At 44.0% G+C, this 27,812-nt stretch overlaps 1 long non-coding RNA gene across 2 annotated transcripts in view; it reads right to left on the reverse strand.

Annotated features, from left to right (window-relative positions):
* Nucleotides 1–465: 465 nt before the first annotated feature.
* Nucleotides 466–27,812, reverse strand: part of LOC122456597 — a 54,397-nt gene continuing 27,050 nt past the window's right edge. The window contains exons 1-4 of one of the 2 annotated variants that reach the window (XR_006275560.1): nt 14,210–14,294; nt 13,868–14,026; nt 2,276–2,424; nt 466–973 (exon numbers count right to left, since the gene is read on the reverse strand). This is a non-coding gene — a long non-coding RNA (uncharacterized LOC122456597). Of the gene's footprint in view, nt 974–2,275; nt 2,425–13,867; nt 14,027–14,209; nt 14,295–27,812 lie in introns of those variants that run through there. The other variant, XR_006275559.1, reaches the window with a different exon arrangement.

Raw genomic sequence — 27,812 nt, forward strand, 5'->3', positions numbered from 1 at the left:
ACCCAAACCCTTGGATCTTAAGAACAAGGAAAAAGCAATCAGGATCTTAAAAGAAGAATTTTAATTAAAGAAAAAGTAAAAGAATCACCTCTGTAAAATCAGGATGGTAAATACCTTACAGGGTAATCAGATTCAAAACATAGAGAATCCCTCTAGGCAAAACCTTAAGTTACAAAAAGACACAAAACCAGGAATATACATTCCATTCAGCACTGCTTAGTTACCAGCCATTTAAACAAAAGGAAATCTAACACATTTCTAGCTAGATTATTTACTAACTTAACAGACGCTCTGAAGAGCATTCCTGACCTGGTTCCAGCAAAAGCATCACACAGACAGACAAACCTTTTTTTTTTTTTGCTCCCCCCCAGCTTTGAAAGTAACTTGTCTCCTCATTGGTCATTTTGGTCAGGTGCCAGTGAGGTTATCCTAGCTTCTTAACCCTTAACATGTGAAAGGGTTTTGCCTCTGGCCAGGAAGGATTTTATAGTTCTTCCCTTTATTGATAAGATTTCGTTTCTTGCTTGGTAGGTTATTTGTTGAATAAAGGGGTGTTCTCTCACATGAAGCCTGTCTTGAATTTATTGGTAGCCCCAGAGAGAAGGGATTAAGAAGAAGAATCTATTTCATGACAGCACTAGAGGCCAGTAGAAAAAGGGGATGCAAGTCCATTATGGCACCTAGTAATCAGCCAATCAATCACACCAACCATAATCAATTTCAGGGCTGAAAGCAAACTATTCAAGCTGTACATGGTTTTTGCTGATGTTTAAAGGAAGTCTAGCCAATAAATTGGTGAAAGTTGGTGGCTAAGCAATTGGAACAAGAGTTTATTGAAGTGTTAAACCAACTTTTGATGGCAGTCACCTCTCTGCAGATGCAGAGAGAATATTTTCTTCATTTGGACTAATTCATTTAAAGTTGAGAGCCCAGTTAGGAGTTGAAAAAGTTTGAACGCTCATTATCTTCCAGTCTGTGAATAAAAGCAAGGTGAGAGGTGTTTAATATTTGAAGGATATGATGTCCAGAAACAAATCAATGAATTGAACTGCTTTGTTAATACAATTAATACTACTTTTGATTTTTTCTTATTTATCCAACACAATTAGGGCCATTTTATTTAATAAAAGAAATTAAATGCTGCTTTAACAGAATGCCAAATTTCATCCAAATGCAGATTGACATAAATCATGAGTATTATTACATAATCAGTTTCCTAAAGTCATCATTTTTCAACAAAATGGAATTAAGCAGAATAAATGTATAAAAAGTGGTATAATAAATGTTTATGGTTTATCCTTGTGGCTAGTCATACTAGTGTAAATTCTATATTTGGTTGTAAATAACCCTAAAAACATGTTGATTTGGTTGTAAATAACCATTAAAACATGTTGATTTGGTTTTATGAGCAATAAGAATAAACCTGTCATTAGGAAAATAACTAAAAGTACAAATGAAAAACATGGAATCATAGAAATGTAGGACTGGAAGGGACCTTGAGAAGTCATCTAATCCAGACTCCCAGACTGAGGCAGGACCAAGTACACCTAGACCATCCCTCACAGGTGTTTGTCTAAACTGTTCTTTAAAAACCTCCAATTACAGGGATTCCACAACTTCCCTGGGAAGCTGTGACACAGAGGCCCATTTGTGGTTCACTACTTTGTGTCAGCAACTCCTGTCAGGCCTGACATACTCATAACATCTAACTCACTGTTGTCATAATCTGTATCTAAAAGGTGGCATGTAAGATATCATTGAAAAACTAATAATTCACTCATCATTAACATTCATGCACAATGTATGCATAGGGTGTGTACAAAGAGTTATGAATATGTGCTAGAATTATGTTCTTAAAATGTGTTTGACAAGCAATCCATAAGCCCAGTCTGCCCTGGACAATGGAGTGTGTATTTGTCTGTCTGTCCAGCCTGTTCATCAGGCAGAGACAATGAAGTTCCATTTAAATATATAATAAACAAAGCCACCAAGTGGAGGAGAAGACAGCATTGCATCTATACCCCAGCAGGGGAGAGAAACTTTATCTGGGCTATAAAGGCAAGGCTCTGAATCTCAAATGATAAGTAATTGAATCAACTGACTGTATACAATATTACTGTATTATAAATGTGTATCAGGTAAGGTCTTTTCTGAAAGCTAATGATACACTGGTGATTAATATTGTGAAATATATGTCTTAACATATATGAGAAAATATGGATACTTAATAATATTATACTTTAAATCCTGTGACCAAACACAGGGAGAAACAGACCTTTTCTTAGACAGAATGGAAGGCAGCTGTCTTCCTGTCTCCAATGAAATTAAGCAAGGTGTGACCAAAAACAGCGGAAGCTCCATTTACGTACAAATCAGCAGGGCAATGGGAAGTCCACAGAAAGGGAAGAACAACAGGAGGTCATCCTAAATTTGGGGACAAAACAGTAAGTTTGGGAAGATATAAGGAGAAAGGAGAAACTATCTCAGCATCCATCACTGGACAGACACAAGGGGCCAAAGCTCTTAGAAGCTGAGAAAGATGGGTCCTTCAGCCAAGGGGGAATGGAAGTTTGGTAAGGACCACCAACAAACACTGTAGCTTGTTAAGTTAGGTTTTAGCCATTTAAAAGTGTATTCTTACTAGGGCTGTCAAGCGATTAAAAAAATTAATTGCAATTAATTGCACTGTTAAAGAATAATAGAATACCATTTATTTAAATATTTTTGGATGTTTTCTGCATTTTCAAATATACTGATTTCAATTACCACACAGAATACAAAGTGTACAGTGCTCACTTTATATTATTATTTTATTACAAATATTTGCACAGTAAATAACAAAAGAAATAGTATTTTTCAATTCACCTAATACAAATAATGTAGTGCAATCTCTTTATCTTGAAAGTTGAACTTACAAATGTAGAATTATGTACAAAAAAAATAACTGCACTCAAAAATAAAACAATGTAAAATTTTAGAGCCTACATGTCCACTGAGTCCTATTTCTTGTTCAGCTAATCGTTCAGACAAACAAGTTTGTTTACATTTGCAGGAAATAATGCTGCCCGTTTCTTATTTACAATGTTACCTGAAAGTGACAACAGGTGTTTGCATGGCACAGTTGTAGCCGTCATTGCAAGATATTTACGTGCCAGATGCTCTAAAGATTCATATGTCCCTTCATGCTTCAACCACCCTTCCAGGGGACATATGTCCATGTTGATGATGGGTTCTGCTCGATAACGATCCAAAGCAGTGTAGAGTGACGCATATTCATTTTCATCATCTGAGTTAGATGCCACCACCAGAAGATTGATTTTTTTTGATTTTTTTATTTTTTTGGTGGTTCGGGTTCTGTAGTTTCCACATCGGAGTATTGCTCTTTTAAGTCTTCTGAAAGCATGCTCCACATCTCGTCCCTCTCAGATTTTGGAAGGCACTTCAGATTCTTAAATCTTGGGTCGAGTGCTGTAGCTATCTTTAGAAATTTCACATTAGAACCTTCTTTGTGTTTTGTCAAATCTGAAGTGAAAAAGTTCTTAAAATGAACACCATATGCTGGGTCATCATCTGAGACTGCTATAACATGAAATATATGGCAGAATGCAGGTAAAACAGAGCAGGAGTCATACAATTCTCCCCCAAGGAGTTCAGTCACAAATTTAATTAACGCATTATTTTTTTAATGAGCATCATCAGCACAGAAGCATGTCTTTTGGAATGGTGGTTGAAGCATGAAGGGGCAGATGAATGTTTAGCATATCTGGCACGTAAATACCTTGCAATGCCGGCTACAAAAATGCCTTGCGAACGCCTGTTTTATTTTAAGGTGACATTGTAAATAAGAAGTGGGCAGCATTATCTCCCCTAAATGTAAACAAACTTGTTTTGTCTTAGCGATTGGCTGAATAAGAAGTAGGACTGAGTGGACTTGTAGCCGCTAAAGTTTGACGTTTTGTTTTTGAGTGCAGTTATGTAACCAAAAAAATCTACATTTGTAAGTTGCACTTTCACGATAAAGAGATTGCACTACAGTACTTGTATGAGGTGAATTGAAAAGTATGATTTCTATTGTTTATCATTTTTACAGTGCAAATATTTGTAATAAAAATAATAATATGAAGTGAGCACCATACAACTTTGTATTCTGTGTTGTAATTTAAATCAATGTACACCAGACCCTCACTAGAATGTGGGGTTCAGGATCCATGAGTGGTACCACGTTAATGTGGGGACTGCGTTACAGATGAGGCCGCATTACCATGGATCCCAATTTAAATATTTAAATTTGGGCTCCATCGCCACGACCACGCTATATGCGAATCCACGCTATAATGATGCGCGCTCTAGCAAGGGTCTGCTGTATTTAAAAATGTAGAAAAAATCCAAAAAATTTAATAAATTTCAATTAGTATGCTATTGTTTAACAGTGTGATTAAAACAGCGATTAATCACAATTAATTTTTTTGAGTTAATAGCGTGAGTTAACCATGATTAATTGGCAGCTCTAATTCTAATACATAACTCTCCTTATGAGTTACTACGGGCTATGCCCACATTACAGCTTATGTCAGCATAATTTATGTTACTCAAGGATGTAACTAAATTATCTGCTTAGAGCAGCTACATTAGAGAGCTTACAGTGGCGCAGCTACATCAGTGCATCTGCGCCGCTGTAAACTCTCTAGTGTGGCTGTGTCCTAAGATTAGATTGCCTCAGCATAAGACTGACCATATAAAGAACTGACATAGGCACTCATTGCTTTAGTATTACTGAATGAATACATATCAACCACTAGGTGTCACTCAAATTTATGGCAAATTCCTACACATGCAAAGACTATGCTCATTCCATGAAGTATTGTTCTCATAACAGTTGATTTTCGCAGCATACACAGGAGGCTATGCAGAAAGCTTTTAGCCAAAATGCCTTTTGATAATCCCTTTTTAAAACAGGCTCTGTAACGTGTCTTAAACAAATGAAAGCATCCCACCTGCCCCCCAGAGCTGCAGTCACAAAAACAGTAGCTGCAAAATATCTAGCACCTCACTTGCTAAATATGAAACCCAGAAAAATGTCTACTTTGGAAGCAGCACCTTACACAAAGACAATACGGAATACTACTATAGAATCAGAAAGTTAATGCCCAGTTGTCTGAACAACAGGTAATTCATGTATCAGAGCCTACACCAATTATTCTGAAGGGTCCACATGAAAAGAATGGATGTATAGTTGCAAATAGGTCATATTTGACATTTATTATGGGTGGGTCAAAATGGCTTACAAAAACATCTGCCAGATTTCACAAAATTATACCTGTGCAGGCTATTCATAAGTTAATGCCACACCAATGCATATATGTCTGTCTTTAGTTAGCAATGGCCCAAAGATGTTTATTGTTCAGCAGCATCATGAACTTGTCACATGTATCACTTGATTCCCTGCCAACACTTATCTCACATGCATGAATGTGCTGAAGTGGCTTGAGAAGCCCATGATGGTCATTCATCCAGTTTGAATTATTAGCTGGATGACATACTGTCACAGCTGTGCACATAAGAAACCAAGGTTTATTCAATCCCGCCTGCATAGTTGGCTAAGTGTGACAGGGTAGACTAGGCCCCGAGGCCCCCTGCTGGAGGCCTCAGGGTCCTGTCACACCTGTGTCCCAGGAAAGAAGCTTAATCTTCCAAGCGGTCTAGCCGATGGACACTCCTGTGACTGTGGGGCCTATTTCTGATCCTCCATCCGTTCAAGCATCCAAGCAGAGTTCCTCTGGGCGGTGTCCACTGACTCCCTTGATGCCTCCGAGGAGCTGTGGGTGCTGTCCAGGGTTCTCTACTTGGTGTCCCCATCAGGCTCCCTTTGTTTGACCCGTTGACCGCACTCCTGTTCCTATTATTTTATTAGTTGTCCCCCAGAATCACTTGGCTTCCAGGTCCTGTGGATCCCCACCTTAGGCTGGGGGGGGGGACCCTTTAGCAGTGGGTGGGCTTCTGCCCGCCCACTTCCTGGATCTCAATAGGACCAAGCAGCCTAGAGAGAGATTGTGCAGGAAAGCAGCCAGTCAGGGGGAGGCTGCAAGTTGCTAGCCAATCAGAGGGTTGCAAGCTAGTATAAAAGAGCTGCAGTGCAGACAAAAGTTAGTTCTTTGCTGGAGCTATAAGAGTGTAGATAGTGCTCCTTGCAAACTAAAGGGCAGTGCAGCGAGGGATTGGGGAAGCAAGCAAGCAAGCAAGCAAGCAAGCAAGCACTCCTGCTGGCTGCTTGGCCTGAACATAGAATGACCCTGAAGTAAGTGTGAAGAACTGGGTGAGGGCTGGGGCTGTGGGGAAGTAGCCCAGGGAACTGAAAGCAGTTTAGTTAAAGGGACATGGTGGTGTGTGGCTGATATTCTTAGGGTCCCTGAACTGGGACCCAGAGTAGTGGATGGGCCTGTCTCCTCCCCCAATAGGCCACTAGGGAAGTAACCTACAATTGAATAGTGATAAACCCCCAGAAAGGGATCTGAACTGTTAAGAGGCCCAGCTGGTAGACTAATACCCTGGAATGAGTCTGAATTGTGCTCTGAACAGATCATGAGTGACTCGGCTAGAGGGGTGAATCACTAGAAACCACCAGAGGAACTGCCAGAAGGGGTCACCATAAACTGTGAGCAGTGCAGACACACCTAACCAGAAAGAGACCCTAATGAGAAGTGGGTGCCACACAGTTACAATAAGCATAAGGAAGTAAGGTATATGTTGGCTTCTGAGAAAAGCATTGCAGCTTAGAGACCAGAATACTTGTGCCTGGGAATGTAAGCTTTTTTTAAAATATCAGATCTCTCCCATGAGATCATGAAGCTTTGGGGTCAATGAAATCAACTTTCATTCAAGCCTTTTCAGTTTTTATACTGATGATAAATAGCTAAAGGCTGCTCCATCAATAGATAAACAAATCAGCTGCCACAGATTGGTGGGGACGGGGCTGGTTGGTCTGCCCAGGGAGGGGATGGCCCCCAGCCTAGGCTCTGAGAAGCAGGAAGTGGTCCCCAGCTGGGCTGCTGAGGAAGTGCTCCAGCCCCTCCCAAGCTACTCCCTGCCCTTGGCATGGGTAAGATTGTGTCCAGGTCTCAGTGGCTCATGGTGGCACCATGAGTGCTGCCACTTGAGCCACAAGTGCAGCAACCACCCATCTCCAAGTCCTTGCTCCATCCTCTCCTGCTGCTCTGTACCTGGCCACCATTGCGAACTTGCATTGTGGTCATCGCTTCAACTCCACCAAGTCTGTGCTGCCCTCACAGACTACAAGCCAGACAGTGAGGAGCTCATCTGGAGAGGTGTGGGGGAAGTCTAGGGTAGGCAGGCTATTTGTCCACTTGTAAACCAGACAGTCCTGCTTTTGTGATGTTTGCTCTCTAGCCAGTATTGAGGCAAAACTAAATGTTGTTTCCTCTAGTATCAGATGAGGGATGTAATAATAGACAGTGCGCTGCTCTACACACCATGTGTGCAGGGACATGCTGGCAGGGGTGGAGCAGCATGTCATCAAAATGGTGCTCCCTGTGCAGTATGACCTCGCAGGCACATGATGGTGGGAGGGTTCACACCAGTGGGGGTAGGCCCACTGTGTTCCTGGCTCTATTGACCTTTCCAGTATTCCAGGAATGCAGACATGTCAAGTGTCACTCATTGGGTCAGACTCATACATTAGCATGCTACCTCTCACATGCATTCCTAAGCTTATCTCACTCATTTTGAGTAAAAACATATATATAAAGATTTAAAATATCTTTACTCAGGCACTGCAAGATACAACAATACATCCAGGGCCTCAGGCACAGGTCTCAGAGTTTGGAAAGCTGCTTTCCAAGCTTGTGTACTGTGGTAACCAGGGAGATTGCAGGCCCACAACACACACGATGTGGCTACACAGGGTTTGTGTGTGTGAATACTTGACTGTCAAACATACGAGTTTGCCCAAAAAAACAGCAGGACTTGATTGAAAGTTTGCCGGTTCTGCAAAATACAGTTCAAATTTAAACCATGGTGGAAAAATTTGTGGCCCTTCATTGTCCCAGTAGCAGGCAAAACTTCTTTTAAATGTATGTGTTGCCAGGATCTGTTCTGTGGCCATCAAGGAGGAAAAGATGTAACTCTCCCTCTGAAACGTGAAATACTCCACACAAATGGCAGAGTAGCCATGAATTCCTTTTGTACCTATAGTGAATCCCGTCACTGAAAAATTAATAATTAACAGTGATCAATTAAATATATTCAACTTTATTATTATTAACCCTATTCAGGGCACTTGGGTTCCCCAGCAGTAATTTGTTTGCCTTTTTTGGGGTGTGGGGCGGTCGTATAGTTAGTACTCCGTTTGCAATGTTTTTTCAGAAAGCTTTGATTTTTTTTATGAATGTTTTTATTGAGTCCAAGATTTTCTGTACAGTTTTCAATGTATCTTGATGAGGGTTAAATATTTAATTTAGCTGATGCCTTTATCCAAGGAAACAGGATTATTAAAATACAGTGTGTGACATATACAAAGTTACACAGACACAAATTTGTAAACCTTCTATCACATAAAGAAAATCCACTCACTATTTGTATCATTGTTAACATTAATACGTGAAAATCTGGTTATACTGTTTGAATGTCTTTTAATTGTCTTAGTTTTTATTTGATAAAAGTCACTTTTTGGTTTTATTTATTAAACCTTGTTTATGTACAAAATATGACCAACCCCCCACCCCCCCAGTGACACGTGCAAAAGTGAGTTACAACTCTGTAGCACAGTACTATATTCCTCTTGTGAGTGCAAACCACCTGAGCCCCCTGTTTAAAGATATCTCCAGACTGCCCAACAGAATCATGCATCTGCAAGAACAAAGTCAACCTGTCTGCTGAATGGTGCCACTGCTCCCTATTTCCAAGAGCATAGTGTGAGGCAACTGAAGATTGAAGTCTTTTCTCCTTCTGTTGATGGCTCTATTGACTTGGGCTTGGAAAAAATAAATCCACTGATGGTGAGGCTTTTTGATATCCAGAAAGATCTTCTGACAGTTACTGGACTTTTGCCTCACTACTGCCATTCATGCAGCTATTGCAGAAGAAATATTTTCTGAAATTGATGAGAATGTCACATGAGATACCATGGGGAAACTTAAGTTTTTTTTGTAGACAGTTCCAGTATAAACATGGGTAAAAATAATTCAGTTAAGACACTGGTTCAAAGTAAGAATGTATGTGTAATTTATGAGCTGCCTATGCCACATCATGCTGGTGCTCGACTTTTCTAAAGTGTCAGTATTGGACATTGAAGATGTTTGTATTGATTGCTAGTTTTACTTTGACAAAAAGCACAAAACAAAGTAATTCTTGGAGGAATTCTGTAGTTTCTCTGTTGAACACAGATTCTGAAGCATGTTCATGCAAGATGGCTTAGCCTGGAAGTAGCTCTTAACAGATTGTTGCTGCAGTATGCAGCTCTGAACAGCTGCTTTGTCTATTAATAATAGCAGGGGTCAAAAGGGTAAGTTCTGCTTTCAGGGATCCTATAACAGAAATGTATCTTCTGTTCTACCAGGCTGTCTTCCCAGTGTTTAGCACCACTAACAAGTTTCTGCAGAGGGAAAATCCTTGTATTTACATAGTAGATTATAAGTATCAGGAGACAGCAGTGCTAGTCTGTATCCACAAAAACAAGGAGTCCGGTGGCACCTTAAAGATTAACAGACTTATTTGAGCATAAGCTTTCATGGGTAAAAACCCCACAAATCTGTTAGTCTTAAGGTGCCACTGGACTCCTTGTTATAGTAGATGATGTGCTTTCTACTTTGAGAGAACTGCTAGGAAAGCTTACTCAGTGCAAGTGATCAAAAATGCTACCTCAGAGGTAGAATTTGCTAATTTTGACAATCAGCTTCCAGACACATGTCTGTCTGTAGGTTTGGTCACAAAACAACTTCAGAAGTTTGAACAAGAAGGGGATATTAGTCTTTTAGCAAAACGGAAGTTTTTTGTTCAGCCAAGTAAGCGTGTGAGAAACTACCTTTGAATATTTAAAGATGGCAGCATTTGTGAACTTTGATATTTGGGAAAATTGCACTTTTAAATAAGTTGAGCACTTAGTCAGCAGATACAGCACATATTCAATCGCTTTCCACCTGAGATAGAGAAGCCGTAAGAGGAATTAGTTTACCAGTTGATGCAGAAAACCAATATCCCTGTGTGTATGGGATGAGGCAGCACTACAAACTTACACAGATAACACTACTGTCCAATACAGGATGGACACGGCTAAGCTACACCCATATAATATCAAAAGCTCTAGTAGTCTTAAGTTCCCATTACTGTACAGGGTTGCCAGGCTTGTCTTCTTTTTATCCCATTCAAATGCAGAAGGAGACAGTCTTCAGTCTTCTTCAAAAGAATAAGATTTCATTCAGATGAAACCTTGGATGAGACAAGACACTTATCCAAGTGAAGCTAGCAAATTCTGAGCCATGTTTCAGCCACCAAAAGAAGTTATAAAAACAGCAAAGGGGGTCACATGGCAATATAACAAAGCACATGAATAAAATGAAACCAAACTAGATATTAAAAGAAATGTGGAATCTGAGTTCTTTATATGTGGATTTTTAAGTCTCAAATTGATTTAATTCACTAACTACTACATTTTACTTTATTTTACTGTATTGCTGTGTATTGGAATGCAATTTATTTTAGTTTGCTATAAATGTAATATGAGCAACAATATGCAAACCAAATATTTACTGTAAAGTAAGTTTCAAATGGATGATCACTATGACAAGGTGATATGCAAAATAAACATGTTGAACTGATAAGACTTTTTTTGTTTGGTTTATATAAAAACAGTTTATTTTTGAGGATTAATTTTGTTCTGTCCACTGACTGTGCCTAAACCAGAGGTTATTAACTCTGGTCCTCAGTGATCTTCAACCATTCAGGTTTTTGTACCCAGCCAGCTAATAACTGTATTCCTTAAAATCCACTGGTTTGCACTGCATATAGAATTCTCAAATGCCCTAGACGTTAGTATGAATTAAGACATTTAAGTGTTTCATATGCAATATTAAGCAGTTGTGACAAAATGGCTAACATTGGTATGGTGGGTCCTCCGCTTTTCTTGGCAAGGGGGGCTAAGATACCTCCCCTTACCTCTGCTCTTGGGGCACCAAGGGCCCCACTAATGGCCCAGGAAGGTAGTAGAGAAGGGAAGCAGAGGAGGGGTCTGGGTTTGCTCCTCATCCCCCTTAGGTAGGGTTACTCTTAGTTCTTGACTCTGGGGGAGGGAGTCTCCCTGCCCTACTGGGACGGGTCTCCCTTCCTTAAGTTCTGTCTCAAGTCTCAGCAACACACCTCCAAGCTCTAGTCCTCTCTCCTTTCTCCTACATGCCAACTGCCTGAAGCAGGTTTTTTTTAATTAGGTTCCAGTCAGGGCCTTAATTGACTACAAGTGCTCCAATTAACCTGTAGCAACCCTCCCTAGTCTACAGGCAACCAGGCTTTAATTAGCATAGGGCTTCTATATCTCCCCTCTCCCACTGATCCCTGGCTCTGCTGTATTGCATATTTCTCCCAACTGCTGCAGGGTTGGTTTATCTGCCACCTGGTGTGGGTGTAGAGCTGCTGTTGTGAGCAGGATGCCGGCTATGTGCTGCTGCTTGGCTTGCTTCAGCTTCCCTTTGGTCCAGGTCCCCCTCTTCTGCTCCCTTGCTGGCCAGTTGCCCCCCTTGCTTGCTTGCTGCTGCCCCCCAGGGGTTGCTCCCTAGAGGGGGAGTGAGGGACCCTGCCCCTGTTCCTGATACCATCTGAGGGGTCCCTCCTGCCTGGTTGCTGGGCTGCCTGCTGGTGCTACTGCCTCTGGTGCCTTGAGGAGGAAGAGAAGGAGACCTCTGTTGCTGTGCAGGAACCTTGCAGGACTCCATGGAGGGGGCCTCTTAAAGGGCTGAGTAACTTTCTAACTTTGCTCTTGTGGTGGGGGTGTCGACTGTTGCTGTGGGGAAACACTGGGTGTGGTGTGGAGCCTGGGCCATCTTTCTCCCCAACCACTGTTGCCCCCTCCACCACTCCTACTGACCATCTGCCACTGCTCCTGGACTCAGCTGCTTGCCATGCCATCATCTGGGACTGTTACAATAGCCAGCATAAGACTGAGTGTGCAAGCATACGTGGGTCCACGTGCCTTCCCCTTGGACTTTTCCCCTACCTTCCTCTATTGTCTCCCCCATTCAGTTAGGGTCTCACATTCCCTGACCACCTTCTTGTTGCTACCATACCTATAGAAACCCTTCTTGTTACCCTTCACATCCCTAACTAGCTGCAACTCCAGTTGTGCCTTGGCCTTCCTGATTACACCCCTGAATGCTCAAGTAATATTTTTATACTCCTCCCTAGTCTGATCAGCCTCACTTCAAAAAGAGGCATAGATTGGTACAATGAAAATTTAAAGATTAAGATTACTTAGTGTGAGGGAGATATGTAAAATAATGCATAAGGCAGTTAACTTGATGAGCCTGGGAGCCATGTCCCATAATATAAAAGTGATTGAGCACTTGATGGGATAGAAAGGAAATTACCTCCATTACAGTCTATGAAACATCCTGTGGCATTCCCCAGTAGAAATAATTGAGACAAACCAGAGTTTTTGCAAGAAGGCACATTTTATCTTAAAGACAATCATTGCTGCTATGTTAGCTAGATCAAGAATCTACCAGCAGTGTTACTTGAAAACCAATTCTTATTTCAGTCTTCTTTTCAAATACTGGGTGAAAAAGGGACTATTTTCACTATTGTCTTAAGTATCGGTTATGGATAACTGCAAGAGGCAAGGTAACGGACTATAAGGATAGAGTGGGTGCTGTCACTGAAATGTTCCAATTCTCATGTTGTAAGGAGTCGTTTTTATTAAATTACTATTACTGGAACACAATAGGCTGCATAAACTGTCCAACTTTCCTTGGCCAGAGGGAGGGTTACTGTGATGTGGATTTTTGGGCGCACTATAAGGCTATTAAATGAGATCCCAGGGGACACTTTTTACAAGAAAATATAGTACCATCAGTTGTTTTTCAGGTACTCCACATCAGCACCTCAAATATGAAATCCTAGAAGGAACTATCTTCCATGGTATAATAACTCTAAAAATAAGACTTTGATACTATGCACACATGGGTGTCATTGTTGCCTTGTGCTTCTCCTGTCGTATTTCTCTCTTGGCTTGTACTTAGACTGTAAGTTTTTCAGGGTAGAGGCTGTCTCTTTGTTCTGTATTTGTACAGCATCATATCTACATGACTGGGGCCTCAGGAGCTACAACAAACCAACCTGAAACCAAAAGGCTCAAATTATGACATCCAGAGGAAGGTGGAAAAAGGAGACAAACCTAAGAACAAGAGAGGGACAGATTAACTCTGTTAGGTATAAATAAGTAAGGAATGTTGGTACTGTTTAATGTGTTCAATTAGCTGTCTTAAGTGTATTTATGAGGTAATGTTATGTGAATCACTGTTTTAATGAAATCCAACATGGAGTATATGAACTGTGACCCTCAGACTCCATCTTTGTAAGCTGACTTGTTTACAGTTAAGACACTGGATTCCCTTGGCTCAAACTGGACAGAATCATCTTTTCCCACCAGAGCCAGCCCCCAACATTCCATTCCCTCAGAACTTTTCCCGCCATAGAGACTATATAAGATCTTGCTCAGCGCCTTCGCAGTTCTGTCCATTCCAGCAGCAGCGCGTGGATGGTCTGATCTTCCCAACGCTCCAGTGAGAAGAACACCATTCATCCCATAGCAAGACTGAGGAAGGAGAGGCCTACCATTGACATCCCCACCATAGCCAATCCACCTTACCTGTGAAGGGTCCTGCTGTTTTCCTGGTGATCAGCATCCCAGAAGGTCTCCCGCCTGTGACAAAGACCATCAGTTGTCAGTGGTCCTCCTCGAAGGCTCCCAATCAGGCGGAGAGTAGAAGGTCCTGGGCCTTGCATCCGTATATTGTGTTCACTGCACCTAGAAATAGTAGGGAAAGGTTTCTGTATTGGGGTATCTGTTGTATTCTCAAATGCCATGGGAAGATTTGTGGATCTGAGCTTCAAGCTCCTAAACCAGTCACTGATTCATTGTTTGTTTTATGGTCGTGTTTCTCCCCCCTATTTTACCCAGTTTCTGTACCTTTTTCCTAAATAGACTTACCTTTGTTGGACCATATTACTTTGTCTTCTTAGTTTTCACTGCACCACACAGGGAGGGTGGGACACATCTTTTATCAGCTAATCTACCCTGTGACAGACACGGAAGAGAGTTGAGTCTGCCCTTCTGAGAAAAGGGGCTTTCCTTTTCTATTTCCCCTTCCTCTACCATTTCTAGAGTTTCCCCTTGAGGTAACACCTAAGTTTAAAAAATATATATATATATATGCATGCTTTTTTGTGTGTATGCAGGGCTGAAATCTGAAGACGGGTACAAAAGGGATTTGCTTATATGTACGACACCCTTACCTTTTACTTCACCAAAACCCCAATGATATAATTAAATTAAAAAGCCTATGCAAAGATTTCAAGAGGATGTTGAACACACTGGCCTCAAAAACAAATTGCCTAAATAAAAGGCATGGTATAACAAGATACTTTTGTATATGATTTTTTGGGGAAAAAAACCTTTAAGGTCTTATGGTAATGATGCTTCTCAGCTATTGGCTGTGAATAAACTTAAACCTGAACAGTGGGACAATTCACCCTAAAATCTTAAAAGGTAGAAGACATTGAAACCTGGCCTGCCTATAGAAGAAAAACACAGGAAAGTATGGGGGTAATTCCTCTCTTTTTTTTTTTGTTTTGTTTTTTGTTTTTTTTTGCCTGCAATCATCAACGGTATTTGTAAAAGAAAGGGATATTTTAAGCAATAATCTGCCACCCCAAAAGGGGTAGAAACATCTTTCGTTTGTCTTTCAGAAAATCCGGAAAAGCTGATACCAGCTGAAGAGCAACCCAGAATATCATGAATCTACTGTTGCAACAAAAATTTTGTTTTGTGTTTTATGTTTTGTCTTGTGGTGTTTGTCTTGTTGCTAGCATTGTTGTGTATTGTGATACCAAAAAAACCCTACTGCATTAGGTAGAAAAGGATTAATAAGCATGTTAACTGTATTTACAGAAACCAATGTTGCAGAAGGGCGGAGGTCAAGGAATGCCAGTCTGCTAACAGGGAAACATCCTCAGGTAGAAGACTCCATATTAGGAGGGATTGGTTTTGGAGCAGGAATTAGGAATACTGTAGACCTGGAGGTAATTAAGAATAAGTTAAATAGTCTCATTCACAAGCAGGCAGATACTACTGTGGACTTGGTACAAATATGTCTGGAAAACCTAAAAATAATATGGAATATGTGGTGGTGGTTGAACATCACAACCTGTCTGCTGTATATACAACAGATAGAATTAGGGAATAAAACTGCCTTGGCCATAGGATGTACTGAGATGCAAATTCTTAGTTTAACATCACTTGAACGCAAAATGTTTTGGGTAATATCTGTAAATGTTAGGGTATTAACGCATCTTTTAAAAAAACGGAAAAGGTCCTTGTTCCACACCTACAAATATGAATGGATGCAATACGTTTCCAGCGTGGTTAAGCCTGATTTGCTATTAGGTGAAATTATTGTTAAAATTGCTCACCAACAGTCTGTGAAGACAGAAATATGGAAAGTGAGCCTGCTCCCAAAATTGACCATGGGATCCTTTTTGCTACCCTGGGTTATGGGTCAGTGGATTGGGATAGAGGAGAAATTATTGGATACCCGAGGGTATACGGAGTGGAGCCCTCAAAATGGCTGTGCTTGTCCCTACCTGTCACCACAGAACCATGTGGTAGGGATACATCATTGGGAACATGTGGGGGACGAACTAGAAAATGTTACTTGTGTTTTGTACAATGGACTATGTGTTATACTTTCATCTTCCAAAAATACAGTTTCCTGGGGTATCAGCCAACCCCCAATGGATGAACGTAGATGTAATGCCAGCATATTATATACTAGTAATCACACATACTATTTACATGTGATTGCTTGTGTGTGCGTATAATTTCTGTTACCCTTGGTCTGGATTGGCACAATTTAACTGATCACTTATTGTGAGAAAGATGACTCAATTTTTACAACAAACACAGAGGGATATAGGGAGGCATGTTATAAATATAAAGGAAAAGCTAACCACCTTTAAATCCCTCCTGGCCAGAGGAAAAACCCTTTCACCTGTAAAGGGTTAAGAAGCTAAAGATAATCTCGCTGGCACCTGACCAAAATGACCAATGAGGAGACAAGATACTTTCAAAGCTGGGGTGGGGGGGAACAAAGGGTTCTCTCTCTCTCTCTGTCTGTGTGTCTTTTGCCGGGACCAGAGCAGGAACGCAGGTCAGAACTTCTGTAAAAGGTTAATAAGCAATCTAGTTAGATATGCGTTAGATTCTGTTTTGTTTAAATGGCTGATAAAATAAGTTGTGCTGAATGGAATGTATATTCCTGTTTTTGTGTCTTTTTGTAACTTAAGGTTTTGCCTAGAGGGATTCTCTATGTTTTGAATCTGATTACCCTGTAAGGTATTTACCATCCTGATTTTATAGAGGATTCTTTTACTTTTTCTTCAATTAAAATTCTTCTTTTAAGAACCTGATTGCTTTTTCCTTGTTCTTAAGATCCAAGGGTTTCGGTCTGTGTTCACCTATGCAAATTGGTGAGGATTTTTATCAAGCCTTCCCCAGGAAAGGGGGTGTAGAGCTTGGGGGGATTTTGGGGAGAAAGATGTTTCCAAGTGGGCTCTTTCCCGGTTATATTTTGTTAGACGCTTGGTGGTGGCAACAATAAAGTCCAGGGACAAAAGGTAAAATAGTTTGTACCTTGGGGAAGTTTTAACCTAAGCTGGTAAAAATAAGCTTGGGGGATTTTTCATGCAGGTCCCCTCATCTGTAGCCTAGAGTTCAGAGTGGTGAAGGAACCTTGACCCATGTCATTCAAATATTGCATGCAAATGGAGACATGCTAAAAATTGCTAGGTCTGAAAAAGAACTGACAGCCTATCATTGGTACAACGTTTTTACAGGCTGGTCCCAGACTTCAAAGGGCATATTGTCTATCGTTCCACCCATTGTTAATTGTGTTAATATTGTCCTGTGTTTACTTGCAAGGAATGTGTTGTATGTGCTGTTGGACAAAAAGAATGTTAAATTACAACCACAATCTCAAATGGCCTCTCAGTATATTGCTATGAAACAGCTGTATAAAATATGACCCACTCAAGAATTTGTTCCTGAAGGGTCAAAAGGGGGATATGTAGTAGTAGGATTGTATGTGTTTTATTTTGTATAATTTAGAATGAAGGATAAAGAATAATAATGTAGCAGGCATTAAATGTATTGATGTATGATTTGATCATATCCTGCTAGCCACCCTTTCTGAAAGCAAAAAGGAATGGCCTAGTGTGCGATTTGGTAAAGATGGATCAGCCAGAATCTTGTGTCTGAAGCTGATTTCAAGGCAGTGATAGACCTTTAGGGTCACTACTTTGTTGTAGGTTTAGCATTTTTGAAATAAGAGAATGCAATGATTGTTTTCTCCTGCATTGCAATTTGATGTTCCTGTTCAAATGCTTTGTGTAAATCATCCTGTCTTGTGTGTGAATGAGGAATGTGTGTGTTAGAAGATAAGTGTGAAGGTCATCACCTGACCCGATGTTCTAGGGAGGAATCGAGGATGGACATAAAGGTGCCAGGAGATTGCAACAAGCCCCTATTCAGATGTCAGAGAAGGGCAGATTGACTCTAAAAGCTGTGGCAGGCACCTATCAATGGGGACAAGATATCTGTGATCAAAACCACCATGGGATAACTCTGAGAGACTGATGAAAACAAGATAAAGGATGAGAAGAACAATCTAAGAAAACAAGCACTCATCAAACAGTAATTGATTCCAGCATGACGGTGCAAAACTCATTGGTCCCAATGAAGGAAAATCATAGAATCATAGAATCATAGAATATCAGGGTTGGAAGGGACCCCAGAAGGTCATCTAGTCCAACCCCCTGCTCAAAGCAGGACCAAGTCCCAGTTAAATCATCCCAGCTAGGGCTTTGTCAAGCCTGACCTTAAAAACCTCTAAGGAAGGAGATTCTACCACCTCCCTAGGTAACGCATTCCAGTGTTAAAGGCGATTAGATTAGTCAGGCATGACCTTCCCTTGGTGAATCCATGCTGACTGTTCCTGATCACTTTCCTCTCCTCTAAGTGCTTCAGGATTGATTCTTTGAGGACCTGCTCCATGATTTTTCCAGGGACTGAGGTGAGGCTGACCGGCCTGTAGTTCCCAGGATCCTCCTTCTTCCCTTTTTTAAAGATGGGCACTACATTAGCCTTTTTCCAGTCATCCGGGACTTCCCCCGTTCGCCACGAGTTTTCAAAGATAATGGCCAAGGGCTCTGCAATCACAGCCGCCAATTCCTTCAGCACTCTCGGATGCAATTCGTCCGGCCCCATGGACTTGTGCACGTCCAGCTTTTCTAAATAGTCCCTAACCACCTCTATCTCTACAGAGGGCTGGCCATCTCTTCCCCATTTTGTGTTGCCCAGCACAGCAGTCTGGGAGCTGACCTTGTTAGTGAAAACAGAGGCAAAAAAAGCATTGAGTACATTAGCTTTTTCCACATCCTCTGTCACTAGCTTGCCTCCCTCATTCAGTAAGGGGCCCACACTTTCCTTGGCTTTCTTCTTGTTGCCAACATACCTGAAGAAACCCTTCTTGTTACTCTTGACATCTCTTGCTAGCTGCAGCTCCAGGTGCGATTTGGCCCTCCTGATATCTTTCCTACATGCCCGAGCAATATTTTTATACTCTTCCCTGGTCATATGTCCAACCTTCCACTTCTTGTAAGCTTCTTTTTATGTTTAAGATCCGCTAGGATTTCACCATTAAGCCAAGCTGGTCGCCTGCCATATTTACTATTCTTTCGACTCATCGGGATGGTTTGTCCCTGTAACCTCAACAGGGATTCCTTGAAATACAGCCAGCTCTCCTGGACTCCCTTCCCTTTCATGTTAGTCCCCCAGGGGATCCTGGCCATCTGTTCCCTGAGGGAGTCAAAGTCTGCTTTCCTGAAGTCCAGGGTCCGTATCCTGCTGCTTACCTTTCTTCCCTGCGTCAGGATCCTGAACTCAACCAACTCATGGTCACTGCCTCCCAGATTCCCATCCACTTTTGCTTCCCCCACTAATTCTACCCGGTTTGTGAGCAGCAGGTCAAGAAAAGCGCTCCCCCTAGTTGGCTCCCCTAGCACTTGCACCAGGAAATTGTCCCCTACGCTTTCCAAAAACTTCCTGGATTGTCTATGCACCGCTGTATTGCTCTCCCAGCAGATATCAGGAAAATTAAAGTCACCCATGAGAATCAGGGCATGCGATCTAGTAGCTTCCGTGAGTTGCCGGAAGAAAGCCTCATCCACCTCATCCCCCTGGTCTGGTGGTCTATAGCAGACTCCCACCATGACATCACTCTTGTTGCACACACTTCTAAACTTAATCCAGAGACACTCAGGTTTCACTATATAAACAGCGTGCTTTGCATGAAACTTTGGGTTTGTCCTGCCAAGACTTCCCCAGAGCACTGTGTCACGACCGACAGAACCAGGCTCCTCTGATCCAGCTTATGGACTGGTAACTATAACATCTAGTGGTGGGTGTATGTGTGTGTGAGAGAGATTGAATGCATATGCTAATTGTTGTATTTGCAATAAATGCAACGTATTGCCTTTTTCCCTGAAAAAGATCCTGTGTGCTTCTTATAAGCATAACACCACCTGCCTGGTTGCCAGACTGCCTGCTGATTCTCCTGCCTCTGCTGCCTGCTGGTGCCTTGTGGAGGAAGGAGACCTCTGCTGCTGGGGGAACGCACAGGAACCCTACAGGACACTATGGAGGGGGCCTCCCGAAGGACTGAGTTACTTTTCCAACTTTACTCTTGTGGTGGGGGTATTGACTGTAGCTGTGGGGAGACCGGGGGTATGGAATGGAGCTTGCCCCCTCCACCACCCCCGCTTACCATCTGCCACCATTCCTCACATGTTGACTCAGCTGCTCACCTCCCCTCTTTTGCCCATCTGGGACTCTTGCAGCAGCCATCACTGACTGACTGAGTTTGCTAACACACATGGACTGGTCCTTCCCTCCCCTGCTGCTTCTGGCTTGTGGACTTTCCCACCCTCTGCCCTGCCCACCAGATTCCTTGCAGCAGTTTTCCCCCTTCCCCTTGCCCTGGCCCTCCTAGCTGCTTCTGTTTGTTTGCCTGCCCTACCCTCAGCCCTAGGGGCTTTTGCTTGTTTGCCTGCCCTGCCCAAATCCTTGGGTGATTGTTAGTTTGCCTGCCACGCCCTTACCCTTGCAACTAGTCCCTTTGGTTTGCCTTCCTGGCCCTGGTTTGTTTCCGGCCCATTCCTTCTTGTGGTAGGAGTTATCCCCTTGCTTCATGCGCCCATGTCCCCACCCCCCACACACACACTTGAGCCCCTTTCCCATTTTTGTTGAGCTCACTGTTCATTGTCCCCCCTCCAATGATACTATAGTCCTTCCCTTTTCCCCAATGCAGCCGGAGGAGCTGGTAATCTCACCTTGTCAGTGATAGCCTCCTCCTTCCCTGCCTTGATAGGTGCCCCCGTATCGTCGTCCTCGCCCTTGGTGCCCTCCTCTTCCATCTACAGCCTAGCTGGGAGGTATGGTCAACCTTTCCCTCCTCCCCTCCAGTGTTCGTTCCTGTCCCCATTGACTTTGGTGGGGAAATAGATGGGTGGGGCCCCTCAGGTTGACTCTGCCACCCCTCCTCTGCCTGTCCCCCCCCCCCCCCATTCCCCCTTGTGGTTACCATCTCATCCATTGCTACTGGACCACCTGTCATCACCCCTGCTGGGGCATCAGCAATGGCAGGTGAAGGAGCGGACTTCATTGCTGCCATGCCTCCCGTTCCTTCTAACTCTGAGGGAGGCTCCCTAGCTGGCAGGAAGGACCAGGGGAATAAGAAGGGCAAAGGCCCTGCCAAGAAGGTTAAGCCGTCCACCATGGCATCTTTGCCTCCTCTCCCTGTTATTCCCACCAGCTCTGGGGATGTCCCTCTCCTGGCCCCCAGGGCCTATGCCCAGGTGGTGGTGGGTTTTCCCCCCCCGCCCCGCTGCTATGTCATCTCTCCCAACTACCACCTCCCGTTCCATACCTGGCAGCCAGGGCCCCTTTCCCACTCTAATCAGGAGGCAGGGTGTCTGCTGCCTCCTGGTGCCTTCCTTGCCCCATGTGAAGAGCTAAGTGCAGGTGTTGGTGAGGGTGGTGGGACCCACGGCCATGGTGACAGCCTCGAAGATGTATGGGAAGGTAGTCTTCTTCCTGGCATTGGAGGCTGCTGCCCAGGAGGCAGTGGAAAAGGGCTTGGGGGGGTAGCCCTGGAGAATCTGGGTTTACGGGTGGTTTTCACCTCCGTCCCACCTTTCCTTCCCAATACTGCCCCCGTGCCTTTTCTTTCCACCGTGGGGAAAGCCCTGTTGGTGATAAGCCCCCTCCCATTAGGCTGTAAGGACGCCAACCGTCAACACATCCTCTCGTTCTGCTGGCAGGTGCAGATTCAAGTGCTGTGGCATGTGTTGGAGAGGCGCTCAAGGAGTCCTTTTTGGTGTCTTTTTCAGGGGGCCTGTTATTGGGTATACTATTCCTTGGGAGAGGCCCAGTTTACCTCTGCCAGGTGATGGGGCACATCCGGAGGGACTGCTCCCTGGCCTACCACGGAGGGGACCGTCGAGACCTGGGAGGGTGTCAGTCCTGTTGGCGCCTGGTTGCCCAGCCCCTGAAATCACCTATCCAGGCTGCCGTTGCCTCTGCTTGGGTCCTGAGGGCAGTCCCCCTGGTGTGCCCAGGAGAGCGAGCGGGACCCGCAACCGTCATGTGGGGTTTAGCGAAGCCCATGGAGGAGAGGGCGGCAGAGTCTCTGCTGGGCAAGGGACAGGACCTGCCACAGCGGGATTGCCCTCCCCTGCTTCCCCGACCCTTGATACCATTGCCTTTGCCCTCTGATCCCACTCATGCTGGCCAGCCCTCCACTAACACCCTCGAGGGCTGGGTTCGCATCATGGGGAAGAGGAATATGCGGAAGGCACAAGCTCAACTCTTCCCCCCTTGGTGAGGAGAAGGAGGCCTCCCATAAAACTAGAAAGGGGGCTGATGTTGCTGAACTTTCCATCCCACCCCCTGATGGGGCCCAACAAGTAGAGCTGGCTGGGGAAGTCATGGCAGCAATGGGGAGAAGTACCACTTCCCTTCTGGAATCCCTGCTTGCGGAGGCTCGAGTGGAGCACCCCTTTCCCCCTTGTCATCTGCACGCCCCCCCCCATTAGCATGCGGTGAATGTCGCCTCTGTCGCTGGCAGGGAGGGCTCTGGGGTAGTGGGTGAGGATTTTTGTTCCATTTTTGAGGAGATCAAGGCCCTAGGTCTGACCCCGGTCACCCAGGGGGAAGATAACCCTTTACCAGATGGCCTCGACCTGGGCAGCGATCCCATCATGCCGCCCTTCCCTTTGACTGCTGGCTCTGGTCCTGCTCCCGAAGTGCCCTGTCTCGTCCACCTGCCCGGCCACAGACAGCACTTTGATCGTGGCTGCCAAGCCCACTGAGGTGACGGCTGGTGCCAAGCGGCCGGGCTCCTAGCCATCGGGAGCCTCCCGTGATGCAGGGCAGCTGCCACCCTGTCCAGTTGGGGGCCCTACCATAGGAAACTCCCTCCCTCCTGATGCCGTGGTTGTGGGTGCTGAGTCTGCTATGGCATCCAAGCCCGGCATCGTTGAGGGTTCCTGCGTCTCTTTCTCCTGGACACCTGTGGTTCCAGGAACAAGGTACAGCTTGCTCTCCAGCGCAGGGGGGACTTTCACCATATCCTCCAGGCTGCAAGGGCCACGTTGGGGGAGGGTAAAGGGACCGGGAGGCAGGCCAGCATAGCCTACCAGCGTGCCCGCAGCTTCTGTGACTCTGATGGCTTTTGAGGTCGGTCACGGATTGCTGCGGCGACTGATGGGGACCGCTAGCCCTCATCATGGAACCGATCATCTTCACCACACTGAACACCTGGGGCGGTAGGATAGGCCTCTGCAGGTGCCAGATGCTCTCCTTCCTTCAGGACGAGGGGTACTCTGTGGTTTTCCTGAAGGAGACCCATATGGCTCCAGCCGATGAAGCTAGCTGGCAGCTCGAATGAGGGGACAGGGTGTATATGGCTGGGATGGCCACCCTGTTCTACCATGACCTACACCCTGAGGTGCTGGGGATTGCGGAGGTTGTGCCAGGTCACCTGCTGTATCTCCAGGTCTGTATGGAGGGGCTGACATCGAACTTAGTTAAGGTCTATGCCCCGACACCAGAGCGGGTGTTTCTTCCAGCAGGCGTCCATCTTCTTCTGCTCTCTAGATCCTCATGAGTGCCTGGTCCTGGACGGGGATTTCAACTGTACCCTCGAGGAGCGGGTAGGCAAATCTCCTCATGGAGCCCCCGCTATATAATCTTCATCTTCATGTGCTGGTGGTGGAGTCACCCTTAGTGCACCAGAGGTTGGTTCTGGTGGAAGTTACCATGATCGGAGATCTCCTGGAGTATGATTGGGGGGACTGGGTGGATCCCCATGTGCTTGGCTGGCGTATGGGATTCTCCGTCCTTGGTATCCTCCAGCACGTACTTCAGGAGGTGGTGGCAGCCTTATTGTCCGCTTCTTGGTCTTTCCTCAGGCAGGTCCTGCGAGAGGGTATCCCCCACCTGACCCTCACTTCAGGCCCTCTGGATCTCTTCATCGGGCCCTTGCAGCCCCCACCTCTTTGTACCCCGAGCTGGCTGGACAGTTTGCAGCTGGTTCACTTCCAAACCGTGCTACGGGAACATCTCTACATGCTCATATTCCACACTCTCTTCATTTCCCTACCCTTGTGTCCTGCCCCAACACCAAGTGGTGGAACCTTCTACCAGCTGCAGAGGGTGAGGGACCCCGGTTGGCCAGCCTGTATTCCACCTTGGTTCCACCACCTGCCAGGGACATTAGTTGGTGGCTCCTTCATGGAGCTGTGAGCATGGGTGTGTACCTGGTGTGGTTCACCCCTTTTCCGAACACCGGCCCTTTTTGCGGTGTGAGGGAGACCCTGGCTCATGTCTATCTACAGTGCACCAGGTTGCAGTCCCTCTTCCAGCTCCTCCAGAACCTGTTGTTGAGGTTCTGGCTGCACTTTTTTCCCCACACTTTTTTATATATGCACACCCAATCCGTGACCCCACGAAGTTGCGGGAGCACTTTGTCAACCTCCTCCTAGCTGTGGCCAAAGTGGCCATTTATAACACTAAGGAGAGGAGCGTGGCTGCGGGGGGAGCCTGTGACTGTGGGGCCTGTTTTTGTTCTTTCATCTGTTCATGCATCCTGGCAGAATTCCTCTGGGTGGCATCCAATGGCTCTTTGGATGCTTTTGAGGATCAGTGGGTGCTGTCCAGAGTTCTCTGCTCGGTGTGTCCTTCTGGTTCCCTAGTTTTGGCCCTTTGATACCCACACCTATTCCTGTTTTTTTTTTCTTTGTTGTCCCCTGACTTTAGTTGACTTCTGGGCTCAGTAGCTCCTCCTCAGGCTGGGGGAGGGGCCTTTAGCTGTGGGCGGGCATAAGCCCACCCACTTCCCAGTACCCAATAAGACCACTCTCCCACTGCTCCCTGACCCTGCTGTATCACACAGTATACATTTTAAAACAAGCTATTAATCTGTTTGCTGGTTGGATTAAAATCCTGAACTATAGGATGTCACCAAGACCAAAGATAAGAATCCCTATTTTAAGCAATGACCTAAGACACCACCTGGAAAGTCTCACTCTTTGAGACTGTAAATCTTACTTTTAAGGACAGCCAACCCTTGGTATTTCTACATGTCAGGCCCAGGATATTGGAGAGACAAGGTAGGTGAGGTAGTATCTTTTATTGGAACAACTTCTGTTAGTGAGGGAGACATTACCTCACTCACCTTGTCTCTTCAGAATTTGTATAAGTATGTTCTTCATTGTAAAGAAAATTTAAATTTAAGGGAATTAAAACCAATAGTAAAAGGTTCTATAGCCATATAAATAAGAAGAAAACTAAGGAAGAAGAAGTGGGGCCGCTAAACACTGAGGATGGAGTGGAGGTTAAAAATAATCTAGGCATGGCCCAATATCTAAACAAATACTTTGCCTCAGTCTTTAAGGCTAAAGAGGATGTTAGGGATAATGGTAGCATGACAAATGGGAATGAGGATATGGAGGTAGATATTACCATATCTGAGGTAGAAACGAAACTCAAACAGCTTAATGGGACTAAATCGGGGGGCCCAGATAATCTTCATCCAAGAATATTAAAGGAATTGGCACCTGAAATTGCAAGCCCATTAGCAAGAATTTTTAATGAATCTGTAAACTCAGGAGTAGTACTGAATGATTGGAGAATTGCTAATATAGTTCCTATTTTTAAGAAAGGGAAAAAAAAAGTGACCCCGGGTAACTACAGGCCAGTTAGTTTGACATCTGTAGTATGCAAGGTCCTGGAAAAAATTTTGAAGGAGAAATTAGTTAAGGACATTGAAGTCAATGGTAAATGGGACAAAATACAACATGGTTTTACAAAAGGTAGATCGTGCCAAACCAACCTAATCTCCTTTTTTGAAAAAGTAACAGATTTTTTTAGATAAAGGAAATGCAGTGGATCTAATTTATCTAGATTTCAGTAAGGCATTTGATGCCATGCCACATGGGGAATTATTAGTTAAACTGGAGAAGATGGGGATCAATATGAACATCAAAAGGTGGATAAGGAATTGGTTAAAGGGGAGACTGCAACGGGTCCTACTGAAAGGCAAACTGTCAGGCTGGAGGGAGGTTACCAGTGGAGTTCCTCAGGGATCGGTTTTGGGACCAATTTTATTTAATCTTTTTATTACTGACCTTGGCACAAAAAATGGCACAATAAAGTTTGCAGATGATACAAAGCTGGGAGGTATTGCCAATTCAGAGAAGGATCGGGATATTATACAGGAGGATCTGGATTACCTTGTAAACTGGAGTAATAGTAATAGGATGAAATTTAATAGTGAGAAGTGTAAGGTTATGCATTTAGGGATTAATATCAAGAATTTTAGTTATAAGTTGGGGACGCATCAATTAGAAGTAACAGAAGAGGAGAAGGACCTTGGAGTATTGGTTGATCATAGGATGACTATGAGCCGCCAATGTGATATGGCTGTGAAAAAAGCTAATGTGGTTTTGGGATGCATCAGGAGAGGCATTTCCAGTAGGGATAAGGAGGTTTTAGTACCATTATACAAGGCACTGGTGAGACCTCACCTAGAATACTGTGTGCAGTTCTGGTCTCCCATGTTTAAAAAGGATGAATTCAAACTGGAGCAGGTACAGAGAAGGGCTACCAGGATGATCCGAGGAATGGAAAACTTGTCTTATGAAAGGAGGCTTAAGGAGCTTGGCTTGTTTAGCCTAACTAAAAGAAGGTTGAGGGGAGATATGATTGCTCTCTCTAAATATATCAGAGGGATAAATACAGGAGAGGGAGAGGAATTATTTCAGCTCAGCACCAATGTGGACACAAGAACAAATGGGTATAAACTGACCACCAGGAAGTTTAGACTTGAAATTAGACAAAGGTTTCTAACCATCAGAGGAGTGAAGTTTTGGAATAGCCTTCCAAGGGAAGCAGTGGGGGCAAAAGATCTATCTGGTTTTAAGATTCTATTCGATAAGTTTATGGAGGAGATGGTATGATGGGATAATGTGATTTTGGTAAGTAATTGATCTTTAAATATTCAGGGTAAATAGGCCTAATCCCGTGAGATGGGATATTAGATGGATGGGATCTGAGTTACCCAGGAAAGAATTTTCTGTAGTATTTGGCTGGTGAATCTTGCCCATATGCTCAGGGTTTAGCTGATCGCCATATTTGGGGTCAGGAAGGAATTTTCCTCCAGGGCAGATTGGCCCTTTGTAGCATGGGGCACGGATCACCTGAGGGAGGCTTCTCTGCTCCTTGAAGTCTTTAAACCACAATTTGAGGACTTCAATAGCTCAGACATAGGTGAGGTTTTTCGTAGGAGTGGGTGGGTGAGATTCTGTGGCCTGCGCTGTGCAGGAGGTCGGACTAGATGATCAGAATGGTCCCTTCTGACCTTAGTATCTATGAAAATCCTTCAGGGAATCTGCTCCCTTTTCAGTCCCAACAAATAAGTTCCATAAATTTTTGTCTTTTTTATATAGTAGGTCATGAAGAAGTGGCTGTTGGTTTGCCTCTCTCATACACTGCTTTCTGGGTGATATTCTCAGAGGCAGACTCAACTCTGTCTTTCTCCACCAGCAACTTCTTCTCCTGGGCTTGTGTCATGATTGTTTCCTGAAGAACATTGTAGTGGTGATACAGAAAATATGGAGTTGAATAATCATATTAGACATTCACAAATAGGCCAGAATCTTGGTGTAACTTGCCTTTAAGTCCTGTCAAACAACAAATGTTGCTTCTGTCTTTTACACAGAGGAGATGTAGTTTGAGTAACTCTAACTAGCTAGGCTTAACCACAGACTCTTGCTAAGTTATGAAGTAACTTCCCCTTTTACATTTTTCTCTTCTGTACACCTTTATAGTTATAGATTTATAATAAAGCTATAGCAGAACATGCTATACTGTTTGGTATAATATCATAAGGTATAACATTATTAGACAAAAATCTGAA

This window comes from Dermochelys coriacea, chromosome 1, assembly GCF_009764565.3.
Source record: "Dermochelys coriacea isolate rDerCor1 chromosome 1, rDerCor1.pri.v4, whole genome shotgun sequence".
NCBI lineage: Eukaryota > Metazoa > Chordata > Testudines > Dermochelyidae > Dermochelys > Dermochelys coriacea.